Raw genomic sequence first — 15000 nt, 5'->3', positions numbered from 1 at the left:
AGCTCCATAGCTCCATACTTCCAGAGCTCCATAGCTCCATAGCTCCATACTTCCATAGCTCCAGCCGCGGAGGGTGCTGGCTGGTGGCTCCATAGCTCCATACTTCCATACTTGCAGCCACGGAGTTGGCTAAAATTGCACTAAGTGCGAAAGCCCATTCATTTACAACGGCGTGTCCGCCAGGCGGCGACATTTCCCCGTTACCGGTGGCTGCGCGGCGGGTGAGTGACAGAGCTTATCCGAGCGGCTGGAACTCTGCGCCGGCGTGGTCGAGCGTGAGGCCCCGGCCCTTTGGCTGCCTGGTACCTAAAACACTTCCATTGATCCAGCCACGGAGGGTGCTGGCTGGTGGCTCCATAGCTCCATAGCTCCATAGCACCAGAGCTCCATAGCTCCATAGCACCAGAGCTCCATAGCTCCATAGCACCAGAGCTCCATAGCTCCATAGCACCAGAGCTCCAGAGCTCCATAGCACCAGAGCTCCAGAGCTCCATAGCACCAGAGCTCCATAGCTCCATAGCACCAGAGCTCCAGAGCTCCATAGCACCAGAGCTCCATAGCTCCATAGCACCAGAGCTCCATAGCTCCATAGCACCAGAGCTCCATAGCTCCATAGCACCAGAGCTCCATAGCTCCATAGCACCAGAGCTCCATAGCTCCATAGCTCCAGGGCTCCATAGCTCCAGGGCTCCATAGCTCCATAGCTCCAGGGCTCCATAGCTCCAGGGCTCCAGGGCTCCATAGCTCCAGGGCTCCAGGGCTCCATAGCTCCATACCTCCAGAGCTCCATAGCTCCATACTTCCAGAGCTCCATAGCTCCATAGCGCCATACTTCCATAGCTCCATAGCTCCATACTTCCATAGCACCAGAGCTCCATAGCTCCAGAGCTCCATAGCTCCAGCCTGGGTGGCTGGTGGCTCCATAGCTCCATACTTCCATAGCTCCAGTCAGAGAGTTGGCGAAAATTGCACTAAGTGCGAAAGCCCATTCATTTACAACGGCGTGTCCACAAGGCGGCGACATTTCCCCGTTACCGGTGGCTGCGCGGCGGGTGAGTGACAGAGCTTATCCGAGCGGCTGGAACTCTGCGCCGGCGTGGTCGAGCGTGAGGCCTCGGCCCTTTGGCTGCCTGGTACCTAAAACACTTCCATTGATCCAGCCACGGAGGGTGCTGGCTGGTGGCTCCATAGCTCCATAGCTCCATAGCTCCATAGCTCCATAGCTCCATACTTCCATAGCTCCATACTTCCATAGCTCCAGACTTCCATAGCTCCATAGCTCCATAGCTCCATAGCTCCATACTTCCAGAGCGCCATAGCTCCATAGCACCAGAGCTCCAGAGCTCCATAGCTCCATAGCTCCATAGCCCCAGAGCTCCATAGCTCCATAGCTCCATAGCTCCAGAGCTCCATACTTCCATAGCTCCAGAGCTCCAGCCTGTCTGGTGGCTCCATAGCTCCATAGCTCCATACTTGCAGCCACGGAGCTGGCGAAAATTGCACTAAGTGCGAAAGCCCATTCATTTACAACGGCGTGTCCACAAGGCGGCGACATTTCCCCGTTACCGGTGGCTGCTTAGCGGGAGAGTGACAGAGCTTATCCGAGCGGCTGGAACTCTGGGCCGGCCTGGTCGAGCGGCTGGCCTCGGTAGTTGAGGTACCAGGGGCGGGCTGGGGAGCTCCAGGCGGGGCTTGTGAGAGAGTGTAGCCGAGCGGCTGGAACTCTGGGCCGGCGTGGTTGAGCAGCATGCCCGCGGAGGTGGCTCTTCCATAGGCACGGAGGGTGCTGGAGCTCCACACTTCCCTAGGCACGGAGGGTGCTGGAGCTCCACACTTCCATAGCTCCAGGCACGGAGGGTGCTGGAGCTCCACACTTCCATAGGCACGGAGGGTGCTGGAGCTCCATACTTCCATAGCTCCAGGCACGGAGGGTGCTGGAGCGCCACACTTCCATAGGCAGGGAGGGTGCTGGAGCTCCACACTTCCATAGGCACGGAGGGTGCTGGAGCTCCACACTTCCATAGGCAGGGAGGGTGCTGGAGCTCCACACTTCCATAGGCAGGGAGGGTGCTGGAGCTCCACACTTCCATAGGCAGGGAGGGTGCTGGAGCTCCACACTTCCATAGGCAGGGAGGGTGCTGGAGCTCCACACTTCCATAGGCAGGGAGGGTGCTGGAGCTCCACACTTCCATAGGCAGGGAGGGTGCTGGAGCTCCACACTTCCATAGGCAGGGAGGGTGCTGGAGCTCCACACTTCCATAGGCAGGGAGGGTGCTGGAGCTCCACACTTCCATAGGCAGGGAGGGTGCTGGAGCTCCACACTTCCATAGGCAGGGAGGGTGCTGGAGCTCCACACTTCCATAGGCAGGGAGGGTGCTGGAGCTCCACACTTCCATAGGCAGGGAGGGTGCTGGAGCTCCACACTTCCATAGGCAGGGAGGGTGCTGGAGCTCCACACTTCCATAGGCAGGGAGGGTGCTGGAGCTCCACACTTCCATAGGCAGGGAGGGTGCTGGAGCTCCACACTTCCATAGGCAGGGAGGGTGCTGGAGCTCCACACTTCCATAGGCAGGGAGGGTGCTGGAGCTCCACACTTCCATAGGCAGGGAGGGTGCTGGAGCTCCACACTTCCATAGGCAGGGAGGGTGCTGGAGCTCCACACTTCCATAGGCAGGGAGGGTGCTGGAGCTCCACACTTCCATAGGCAGGGAGGGTGCTGGAGCTCCACACTTCCATAGGCAGGGAGGGTGCTGGAGCTCCACACTTCCATAGGCAGGGAGGGTGCTGGAGCTCCACACTTCCATAGGCAGGGAGGGTGCTGGAGCTCCACACTTCCATAGGCAGGGAGGGTGCTGGAGCTCCACACTTCCATAGGCAGGGAGGGTGCTGGAGCTCCACACTTCCATAGGCAGGGAGGGTGCTGGAGCTCCACACTTCCATAGGCAGGGAGGGTGCTGGAGCTCCACACTTCCATAGGCAGGGAGGGTGCTGGAGCTCCACACTTCCATAGGCAGGGAGGGTGCTGGAGCTCCACACTTCCATAGGCAGGGAGGGTGCTGGAGCTCCACAGTCCACACTTCCAGCCACTGCATGCTGGCACTTCCACCTTGCTTGCTAAGTCGGCGTGATCTTGCCCAAAAAGTCCCTCCTCACCTCCAGCTGGAAGTGGAAAAAAATCCTCCACCTGCTTGGCCGAGGTTCTGGAAGCCAGCAGCTCGCAGAATGTTGCCAAAGTTTCACTGGAAGGAAAAGAAAAGAGAAGACCGAGTGCGCATTTCACCTACCGCCGAATGTCCACAAGAGGGAAGTGTCACTCCGTCGCAGAATCTGCGCCGACGCACTCGGCACCCTTCGAATTTATGGTGCCGGTGCGGGTGTTCTGGGTGCAAAAAGGCCGCCCAAGTGGTAGAAAAAAATCAGACTTCGTCTCTTAGGTCGAAATTAATGCCAAGTTTTGAAATGCGCTGGCAGGGGTGGACCAGGGCCCGTTAGAAGTGCTTAGCCGAGGTCCTGGAAGCCTAACCCGGCGTGATCTTGTGCAAAAAGCCGCTGCTGAGCTCCAGCTGGAAGTGTAAAAAGAACCGGGCTGGATCAAAAAAAGAACCGGGCGGCCCGTTAAAATTGCTTAGCCGAGGTCCTGGAACCCTAACCCGGCGTGATCTTGTGCAAAAAGCCGCTGCTGAGCTCCAGCTGGAAGTGTAAAAAGAACCGGGCTGGTTCAAAAAAAGAACCGGGCGACCCGTTAGAAGTGCTTAGCCGAGGTCCTGGAAGCCTAACCCGGCGTGATCTTGTGCAAAAAGCCGCTGCTGAGCTCCAGCTGGAAGTGGAAAAAGAACCGGGCTGGATCAAAAAAGAACCGGGCTGGATCAAAAAAGAACCGGGCGGCCCGTTAAAATTGCTTAGCCGAGGTCCTGGAAGCCTAACACGGCGTGATCTTGTGCAAAAAACCGCTCCCGAGCTCCAGCTGGAAGTGTAAAAAGAACCGGGCTGGATAAAAAAAGAACCGGGCTGGATCAAAAAAGAACCGGGCGACCCGTTAAAATTGCTTAGCCGAGGTCCTGGAAGCCTAACACGGCGTGATCTTGTGCAAAAAGCCGCTCCCGAGCTCCAGCTGGAAGTGTAAAAAGAACCGGGCTGGATAAAAAAAGAACCGGGCTGGATCAAAAAAGAACCGGGCGACCCGTTAAAATTGCTTAGCCGAGGTCCTGGAAGCCTAACCCGGCGTGATCTTGTGCAAATAGCCGCTGCCGAGCTCCAGCTGGAAGTGTGAAAAGAACCGGGCTGGATAAAAAAAGAACCGGGCTGGATCAAAAAAGAACCGGGCGACCCGTTAAAATTGCTTAGCCGAGGTCCTGGAAGCCTAACACGGCGTGTTCTTGTGCAAAAAGCCGCTCCCAAGCTCCAGCTGGAAGTGTAAAAAGAACCGGGCTGGATAAAAAAAAGAACCGGGCTGGATCAAAAAAGAACCGGGCGACCCGTTAAAATTGCTTAGCCGAGGTCCTGGAAGCCTAACACGGCGTGATCTTGTGCAAAAAGCCGCTCCCGAGCTCCAGCTGGAAGTGTAAAAAGAACCGGGCTGGATAAAAAAAGAACCGGGCTGGATAAAAAAAAGAACCGGGCGACCCGTTAAAATTGCTTAGCCGAGGTCCTGGAAGCCTAACACGGCGTGTTCTTGTGCAAAAAGCCGCTCCCGAGCTCCAGCTGGAAGTGTAAAAAGAACCAGGCTGGATAAAAAAAAGAACCGGGCTGGATCAAAAAAGAACCGGGCGACCCGTTAAAATTGCTTAGCCGAGGTCCTGGAAGCCTAACACGGCGTGATCTTGTGCAAAAAGCCGCTCCCGAGCTCCAGCTGGAAGTGTAAAAAGAACCGGGCTGGATAAAAAAAGAACCGGGCTGGATAAAAAAAAGAACCGGGCGACCCGTTAAAATTGCTTAGCCGAGGTCCTGGAAGCCTAACACGGCGTGTTCTTGTGCAAAAAGCCGCTCCCAAGCTCCAGCTGGAAGTGTAAAAAGAACCGGGCTGGATAAAAAAAAGAACCGGGCTGGATCAAAAAAGAACCGGGCGACCCGTTAAAATTGCTTAGCCGAGGTCCTGGAAGCCTAACACGGCGTGATCTTGTGCAAAAAGCCGCTCCCGAGCTCCAGCTGGAAGTGTAAAAAGAACCGGGCTGGATAAAAAAAGAACCGGGCTGGATAAAAAAAAGAACCGGGCGACCCGTTAAAATTGCTTAGCCGAGGTCCTGGAAGCCTAACACGGCGTGTTCTTGTGCAAAAAGCCGCTCCCGAGCTCCAGCTGGAAGTGTAAAAAGAACCAGGCTGGATAAAAAAAAGAACCGGGCTGGATCAAAAAAGAACCGGGCGACCCGTTAAAATTGCTTAGCCGAGGTCCTGGAAGCCTAACACGGCGTGATCTTGTGCAAAAAGCCGCTCCCGAGCTCCAGCTGGAAGTGTAAAAAGAACCGGGCTGGATAAAAAAAGAACCGGGCTGGATAAAAAAAAGAACCGGGCGACCCGTTAAAATTGCTTAGCCGAGGTCCTGGAAGCCTAACACGGCGTGATCTTGTGCAAAAAGCCGCTCCCGAGCTCCAGCTGGAAGTGTAAAAAGAACCAGGCTGGATAAAAAAAAGAACCGGGCTGGATCAAAAAAGAACCGGGCGACCCGTTAAAATTGCTTAGCCGAGGTCCTGGAAGCCTAACACGGCGTGTTCTTGTGCAAAAAGCCGCTCCCGAGCTCCAGCTGGAAGTGTAAAAAGAACCGGGCTGGATAAAAAAAAGAACCGGGCTGGTTCAAAAAAGAACCGGGCAACCCGTTAAAATTGCTTAGCCGAGGTCCTGGAAGCCTAACACGGCGTGTTCTTGTGCAAAAAGCCGCTCCCGAGCTCCAGCTGGAAGTGTAAAAAGAACCAGGCTGGATAAAAAAAAGAACCGGGCTGGATCAAAAAAGAACCGGGCGACCCGTTAAAATTGCTTAGCTGAGGTCCTGGAAGCCTAACACGGCGTGATCTTGTGCAAAAAGCCGCTCCCGAGCTCCAGCTGGAAGTGTAAAAAGAACCGGGCTGGATAAAAAAAAAGAACCGGGCTGGTTCAAAAAAGAACCGGGCAACCCGTTAAAATTGCTTAGCCGAGGTCCTGGAAGCCTAACCCGGCGTGATCTTGCCCGAAAGTCGGCCTCTATACTTCCATTTTAGGTACCAGGGGCTATTAGTGTACTTGGTCCCACTAGTCAGTGTACTCATCCAGTTACCCCCCGTTTTCCAAAACACCATCGGCACGTATAAGGGGGGGACTCCTGAGAGAGATGAGGTATATGGCAGCGCAACACCAATCCGCTCCGCGCTGGTTCCCATGTCGGCTACGGATGAATAAAACCAGCCTGTCCCCCCTGGAGCTCACGAGACACGGAATTTTTTCTAAGTGCCAACGGCTCTTCCGAGCAAACGTGTCCGCTCCGGCTGGTTCCCCCGTCGGCCTCGAATGACGAAAAATGCCGGTCTCCGCCCGGAGCTCATGACAAACGAAAAATTTTCTAAGTGCCAACGGCACTAGCGAGCGAATGTGTCCGCTCGGCGCTGGTTCCCGGGTCGAACCCGGAAGACGAAAAACGCCGCTCTCCGCCCGGAGCTCATGACAAACGAAAAATTTTCTAAGTGCCAACGGCACTAGCGAGCGAATGTGTCCGCTCGGCGCTGGTTCCCGGGTCGAACCCGGAAGACGAAAAACGCCGCTCTCCGCCCGGAGCTCATGACAAACGAAAAATTTTCTAAGTGCCAACGGCACTAGCGAGCGAATGTGTCCGCTCGGCGCTGGTTCCCGGGTCGAACCCGGAAGACGAAAAACGCCGCTCTCCGCCCGGAGCTCATGACAAACGAAAAATTTTCTAAGTGCCAACGGCACTAGCGAGCGAATGTGTCCGCTCGGCGCTGGTTCCCGGGTCGAACCCGGAAGACGAAAAACGCCGCTCTCCGCCCGGAGCTCATTACAAACGAAAAATTTTCTAAGTGCCAACGGCACTAGCGAGCGAATGTGTCCGCTCGGCGCTGGTTCCCGGGTCGAACCCGGAAGACGAAAAACGCCGCTCTCCGCCCGGAGCTCATGACAAACGAAAAATTTTCTAAGTGCCAACGGCACTAGCGAGCGAATGTGTCCGCTCGGCGCTGGTTCCCGGGTCGAACCCGGAAGACGAAAAACGCCGCTCTCCGCCCGGAGCTCATGACAAACGAAAAATTTTCTAAGTGCCAACGGCACTAGCGAGCGAATGTGTCCGCTCGGCGCTGGTTCCCGGGTCGAACCCGGAAGACAAAAAACGCCGGTCTCCGCCCGGAGCTCATGACAAACGAAAAATTTTCTAAGTGCCAACGGCACTAGCGAGCGAATGTGTCCGCTCGGCGCTGGTTCCCGGGTCGAACCCGGAAGACGAAAAACGCCGGTCTCCGCCCGGAGCTCATGACAAACGAAAAATTTTCTAAGTGCCAACGGCACTAGCGAGCGAATGTGTCCGCTCGGCGCTGGTTCCCGGGTCGGACCCGGAAGACGAAAAACGCCGGTCTCCGCCCGGAGCTCATGACAAACGAAATATTTTCTAAGTGCCAACGGCACTAGCGAGCGAATGTGTCCGCTCGGCGCTGGTTCCCGGGTCGAACCCGGAAGACGAAAAACGCCGGTCTCCGCCCGGAGCTCATGACAAACGAAAAATTTTCTAAGTGCCAACGGCACTTGCGAGCGAATGTGTCCGCTCGGCGCTGGTTCCCGGGTCGGACCCGGAAGACGAAAAACGCCGGTCCTCGCCTGGAGGTCCCAGCAAAATCGGCGAAAAAACGACTAAGTGTCAACTTTCGAAAAAACGGCTAAGTGTCGACTTTCGAAAAAACGGCTAAGTGTCAACTTTCGAAAAAACGGCTAAGTGTCAACTTTCGAAAAAACGACTAAGTGCCCACGGCTCTGCGGGGCTTGTGAGTCCGCCCCGCGCCGGTTCGGCGGTCGGCCTCAAAAAGCAAAAAATCAGCCTCTCTCCCTGGAGCTCACCAAAAATTTGTCGAAATTTTTCTAAGTTCTCCTCGAGGTACCAGGGGGTGAGGTACCCGGGCTAAGGTGCAGTACCTTTTTTGGTCTTCAGGTGCGCCAGAGTACAATGAAATGGTCCCAGTAGTCAGTGTACTCATCGACTTTCCCCCCGTTTTCCAAAGCACCTCGTTTACGAGTATGGAGGAGATGGTGCTGGTCTCCCCACGGCGTCGGACACGCCGTCCTCGACAGCACAAGGTCGGATAGAAGACCTGGAAAGCGCCGTGGCACGCGCTGGAGGTGGGCACTTTGGCGAAAAAACGACTAAGTGTCAACTTTCGAAAAAACGACTAAGTGTCAACTTTCGAAAAAACGGCTAAGTGTCAACTTTCGAAAAAACGACTAAGTGTCACCTCTCTGAAAAAATGGCAAAGTGTCGCCTCTCTGAAAATTTTCTAAGTGCCCACGGCTCTGCGGGCTCGTGCATCCGAGCCGCGCCGGTTCTGCAACCGGCCTAGAATGACGAAAAATAACGGTCTCCTCCTGGAGCTCAGAGCCAATTGTGGCGAAAAAGTGGCAAAGTGCCCACGGCTCTGCGGGCTCGTGCATCCGACCCGCGCCGGTTCTGCAGCCGGCCTAGAATGACGAAAAATAACGGTCTCCTCCTGGAGCTCACAGCCAACTTGGCAAAAAGTTTCTAAGTGCCCACGGCCCTGCCGAGCTTTGGCGTCCGCCCAGCGCCGGTTCCGCAGTCGGCCTCGAATGACGAAAAATAACGGTCTCCTCCTGGAGCTCACAGCCAACTTGGCAAAAAGTTTCTAAGTGCCCACGGCCCTGCCGAGCTTTGGCGTCCGCTCAGCGCCGGTTCCGCAGTCGGCCTCGAATGACGAAAAATAACGGTCTCCTCCTGGAGCTCACAGCCAACTTGGCAAAAAGTTTCTAAGTGCCCACGGCCCTGCCGAGCTTTGGCGTCCGCCCAGCGCCGGTTCCGCAGTCGGCCTCGAATGACGAAAAATAACGGTCTCCTCCTGGAGCTCACAGCCAACTTGGCAAAAAGTTTCTAAGTGCCCACGGCCCTGCCGAGCTTTGGCGTCCGCTCAGCGCCGGTTCCGCAGTCGGCCTCGAATGACGAAAAATAACGGTCTCCTCCTGGAGCTCACAGCCAACTTGGCAAAAAGTTTCTAAGTGCCCACGGCCCTGCCGAGCTTTGGCGTCCGCCCAGCGCCGGTTCCGCAGTCGGCCTCGAATGACGAAAAATAACGGTCTCCTCCTGGAGCTCACAGCCAACTTGGCAAAAAGTTTCTAAGTGCCCACGGCCCTGCCGAGCTTTGGCGTCCGCCCAGCGCCGGTTCCGCAGTCGGCCTCGAATGACGAAAAATAACGGTCTCCTCCTGGAGCTCACAGCCAACTTGGCAAAAAGTTTCTAAGTGCCCACGGCCCTGCCGAGCTTTGGCGTCCGCTCAGCGCCGGTTCCGCAGTCGGCCTCGAATGACGAAAAATAACGGTCTCCTCCTGGAGCTCACAGCCAACTTGGCAAAAAGTTTCTAAGTGCCCACGGCCCTGCCGAGCTTTGGCGTCCGCCCAGCGCCGGTTCCGCAGTCGGCCTCGAATGACGAAAAATAACGGTCTCCTCCTGGAGCTCACAGCCAACTTGGCAAAAAGTTTCTAAGTGCCCACGGCCCTGCCGAGCTTTGGCGTCCGCTCAGCGCCGGTTCCGCAGTCGGCCTCGAATGACGAAAAATAACGGTCTCCTCCTGGAGCTCACAGCCAACTTGGCAAAAAGTTTCTAAGTGCCCACGGCCCTGCCGAGCTTTGGCGTCCGCCCAGCGCCGGTTCCGCAGTCGGCCTCGAATGACGAAAAATAACGGTCTCCTCCTGGAGCTCACAGCCAACTTGGCAAAAAGTTTCTAAGTGCCCACGGCCCTGCCGAGCTTTGGCGTCCGCTCAGCGCCGGTTCCGCAGTCGGCCTCGAATGACGAAAAATAACGGTCTCCTCCTGGAGCTCACAGCCAACTTGGCAAAAAGTTTCTAAGTGCCCACGGCCCTGCCGAGCTTTGGCGTCCGCCCAGCGCCGGTTCCGCAGTCGGCCTCGAATGACGAAAAATAACGGTCTCCTCCTGGAGCTCACAGCCAACTTGGCAAAAAGTTTCTAAGTGTCACATCTCTGAAAAAACGGCTAAGTGTCGACTTTCGAAAAAACGGCAAAGTGTCACATCTCTGAAAAAACGGCTAAGTGTCGACTTTCGAAAAAACGGCTAAGTGTCAACTTTCGAAAAAACGGCTAAGTGTCGCCTCTCTGAAAAAACGGCAAAGTGTCAACTTTCGAAAAAACGACAGAGTGTCGCCTCTCTGAAAAAACGACTAAGTGTCGACTCTGAGAAAATGGCAAAGTGCCCACGGCTCTGCGGGCTCGTGCATCCGACCCGCGCCGGTTCCCCAGCCGGCCTGAAATAAGGCAAAACCAGCCTCTCCGCCTGGAGCTCAGAGCCAACTTGGCGAATATTTTCTAAGTGCCCACGGCTCTGCGTGGCTACGGCGTCTGCCCAGCGCCGGTTCCTGGGTCGAACCCCGAGGACGAGGAATGCCGGTCTCCGCCTGGAGGTCCCAGCTTAATCGGCGAAAATTTTCTAAGTGCCCACGGCTCTGCCGGGCTCGTGCATCCGACCCGCGCCGGTTCCCCAGCCGGCCTGAAATAAGGCAAAACCAGGCTCTCCCCCTGGAGCTCAGAGCCAATTGTGGCGAAAAAACGACTAAGTGTCAACTTTCGAAAAAACGACTAAGTGTCAACTTTCCAAAAAAACGGCTAAGTGTCGACTTTCGAAAAAACGGCTAAGTGTCAACTTTCGAAAAAACGACTAAGTGTCGCCTCTGAAAAAACGACTAAGTGTCGCCTCTCTGAAAAAACGACTAAGTGCCCACGGCTCTGGGGGGCTTGTGAGTCCGCCCCGCGCCGGTTCGGCGGTCGGCCTCAAAAAGCGAAAAATCAGCCTCTCTCCCTGGAGCTCACCAAAAATTTGTCGAAATTTTTCTAAGTTCTCCTCGAGGTACCAGGGGGTGAGGTACCCGGGCTAAGGTGCAGTACCTTTTTTGGTCTTCAGGTGCGCCAGAGTACAATGAAATGGTCCCAGTAGTCAGTGTACTCATCGACTTTCCCCCCGTTTTCCAAAGCACCCCGTTTACGAGTATGGAGGAGATGGTGCTGGTCTCCCCACGGCGTCGGACACGCCGTCCTCGACAGCACAAGGTCGGATAGAAGACCTGAAAAGCGCCGTGGCACGCGCTGGAGGTGTCACTGTGGCGAAAAAGTGACTAAGTGTCAACTTTCGAAAAAACGGCTAAGTGTCAACTTTCGAAAAAACGGCTAAGTGTCAACTTTCGAAAAAACGGCTAAGTGTCAACTTTCGAAAAAACGACTAAGTGTCGCCTCTCTGAAAAAACGGCAAAGTGTCAACTTTCGAAAAAACGACTAAGTGTCAACTTTCGAAAAAACGACTAAGTGTCACCTCTCTGAAAAAATGGCAAAGTGTCAACTGCGAATGTGGTGGTGCATGGAAGGAAGTGGAGGACGGCCGGCTCCTTAAACACAGGCCGAAGAGGAGCGTCAGGGCCGGCTCCTTAAACACGGACCGAGTGTCGCCCTTAACACAGACCAAGCGGAGGACGGCCGCCTCCCTAAATACAGGCCGAACCGGAGCGCGAGGGCCGCTCCTTAAACACGGACCGAGTGTCGCCCTTAACACAGACCAAGGGGAGGACGGCCGCCTCCTTAAACACAGGCCGGAGAGGAGCGTCAGGGCCAGGCTCCTCAAACATGGACAGAGTTTCGCCCTTAACACAGACCAAGGGGAGGACGGCCGCCTCCTTAAACACAGGCCGGAGAGGAGCGTCAGGGCCAGGCTCCTCAAACATGGACCGAGTGTCGCCCTTAACACAGACCAAGGGGAGGACGGCCGCCTCCTTAAACACAGGCCGGAGAGGAGCGTCAGGGCCAGGCTCCTCAAACATGGACAGAGTGTCGCCCTTAACACAGACCAAGGGGAGGACGGCCGCCTCCTTAAACACAGGCCGGAGAGGAGCGTCAGGGCCAGGCTCCTCAAACATGGACCGAGTGTCGCCCTTAACACAGACCAAGGGGAGGACGGCCGCCTCCTTAAACACAGGCCGGAGAGGAGCGTCAGGGCCAGGCTCCTCAAACATGGACCGAGTGTCGCCCTTAACACGGACCAAGGGGAGGACGGCCGCCTCCTTAAACACAGGCCGGAGAGGAGCGTCAGGGCCAGGCTCCTCAAACATGGACCGAGTGTCGCCCTTAACACGGACCAAGGGGAGGACGGCCGCCTCCTTAAACACAGGCCGGAGAGGAGCGTCAGGGCCAGGCTCCTCAAACATGGACCGAGTGTCGCCCTTAACACAGACCAAGGGGAGGACGGCCGCCTCCTTAAACACAGGCCGGAGAGGAGCGTCAGGGCCAGGCTCCTCAAACATGGACCGAGTGTCGCCCTTAACACAGACCAAGCGGAGGACGGCCGCCTCCCTAAATACAGGCCGAACCGGAGCGCGAGTGTCGCTCCTTAAACACGGACCGAGTGGAGGACGGCCGCCTCCTTAAACACAGGCCGAACAAAATGACACAAAGTGTCAACTGCGAATGTTGTCCATCCAAGGAAGGAGCGTGATGCCCGGCCGGCTCCTTAAACACAGGCCGAGAGTCGCCCCGGACGGTCCGCCTCGCGGCGCCCGTCTGCTCGGATAAAATGACACAAAGTGTCAACTACGAATGTTGTCCATCCAAGGAAGGAGCGTGATGCCCGGCCGGCTCCTTAAACACAGGCCGAGAGTCGCCCCGGACGGTCCGCCTCGCGGCGCCCGTCTGCTCGGATAAAATGACACAAAGTGTCAACTGCGAATGTTGTCCATCCAAGGAAGGAGCGTGATGCCCGGCCGGCTCCTTAAACACAGGCCGAGAGTCGCCCCGGACGGTCCGCCTCGCGGCGCCCGCCCGCTCGGATAAAATGACACAAAGTGTCAACTACGAATGTTGTCCATCCAAGGAAGGAGCGTGATGCCCGGCCGGCTCCTTAAACACAGGCCGAGAGTCGCCCCGGACGGTCCGCCTCGCGGCGCCCGTCTGCTCGGATAAAATGACACAAAGTGTCAACTACGAATGTTGTCCATCCAAGGAAGGAGCGTGATGCCCGGCCGGCTCCTTAAACACAGGCCGAGAGTCGCCCCGGACGGTCCGCCTCGCGGCGCCCGTCTGCTCGGATAAAATGACACAAAGTGTCAACTGCGAATGTTGTCCATCCAAGGAAGGAGCGTGATGCCCGGCCGGCTCCTTAAACACAGGCCGAGAGTCGCCCCGGACGGTCCGCCTCGCGGCGCCCGCCCGCTCGGATAAAATGACACAAAGTGTCAACTACGAATGTTGTCCATCCAAGGAAGGAGCGTGATGCCCGGCCGGCTCCTTAAACACAGGCCGAGAGTCGCCCCGGACGGTCGCCTCGCGGCGCCCGTCTGCTCGGATAAAATGACACAAAGTGTCAACTACGAATGTTGTCCATCCAAGGAGGGAGCGTGATGCCCGGCCGGCTCCGAAAACACAGGCCGAGAGTCGCCCCGGACGGTCCGCCTCGCGGCGCCCGTCTGCTCGGATAAAATGACACAAAGTGTCAACTGCGAATGTTGTCCATCCAAGGAAGGAGCGTGATGCCCGGCCGGCTCCTTAAACACAGGCCGAGAGTCGCCCCGGACGGTCCGCCTCGCGGCGCCCGCCCGCTCGGATAAAATGACACAAAGTGTCAACTACGAATGTTGTCCATCCAAGGAAGGAGCGTGATGCCCGGCCGGCTCCTTAAACACAGGCCGAGAGTCGCCCCGGACGGTCGCCTCGCGGCGCCCGTCTGCTCGGATAAAATGACACAAAGTGTCAACTACGAATGTTGTCCATCCAAGGAGGGAGCGTGATGCCCGGCCGGCTCCGAAAACACAGGCCGAGAGTCGCCCCGGACGGTCCGCCTCGCGGCGCCCGTCTGCTCGGATAAAATGACACAAAGTGTCAACTGCGAATGTTGTCCATCCAAGGAAGGAGCGTGATGCCCGGCCGGCTCCTTAAACACAGGCCGAGAGTCGCCCCGGACGGTCCGCCTCGCGGCGCCCGCCCGCTCGGATAAAATGACACAAAGTGTCAACTACGAATGTTGTCCATCCAAGGAGGGAGCGTGAGGCCCGGCCGGCTCCGAAAACACAGGCCGAGAGTCGCCCCGGACGGTCCGCCTCTCGAGGCGCCCGCCCGCTCGGATAAAATGACACAAAGTGTCAACTACGAATGTTGTCCATCCAAGGAGGGAGCGTGAGGCCCGGCCGGCTCCGAAAACACAGGCCGAGAGTCGCCCCGGACGGTCCGCCTCTCGAGGCGCCCGCCCGCTCGGATAAAATGACACAAAGTGTCAACTACGAATGTTGTCCATCCAAGGAGGGAGCGTGATGCCCGGCCGGCTCCGAAAACACAGGCCGAGATTCGACCCCGGACGGGCCGTCTTCTCCCGGCGCCCGCCCGCGTACGCCCCCCATCCCCGGTCGCCCGTCTGCTCCCGGCGGGCCTCCGAGTACCCCCTCACCCAACTGACCGACTGGCACTCATGACCCGCCTTGGTAGGGCCTCCATCGGCCTCGGCTCGTCCGACGTCGGGTGGACGGTTCCTACCCACTGCGGGTCGCACTCTAGCGCCCCGGCCGCTGCGTGAGCGTGCGCTCCCCGCGCCGCCCCGCAGGCCCCGGCGCGACCGTACTGCGGCGAGACCGAGACGACCCGGTTTGGCATCCATCCCACCTAGCCACGATCCACGGAGGCCGAGCGAGCGGCTGAGTGTCGGGCGCCGCGCGTGCGAGCGTCCGCCGGCCGCGCCGGTCCTTCCGCGAATGTCGTTTCTCAAACCCTCCGGCTTGATAGCGGCGGCACCACGGGAAGCCGTCCACACACACCGTCCGACCTCTATCCGA

Source organism: Syngnathus leptorhynchus, unplaced genomic scaffold, assembly GCF_054491065.1.
Source record: "Syngnathus leptorhynchus isolate UIUO unplaced genomic scaffold, UIUO_Slep HiC_scaffold_79, whole genome shotgun sequence".
NCBI classification, from domain to species: domain Eukaryota; kingdom Metazoa; phylum Chordata; class Actinopteri; order Syngnathiformes; family Syngnathidae; genus Syngnathus; species Syngnathus leptorhynchus.
Note: the sequence above shows the minus strand (reverse complement) of the source record.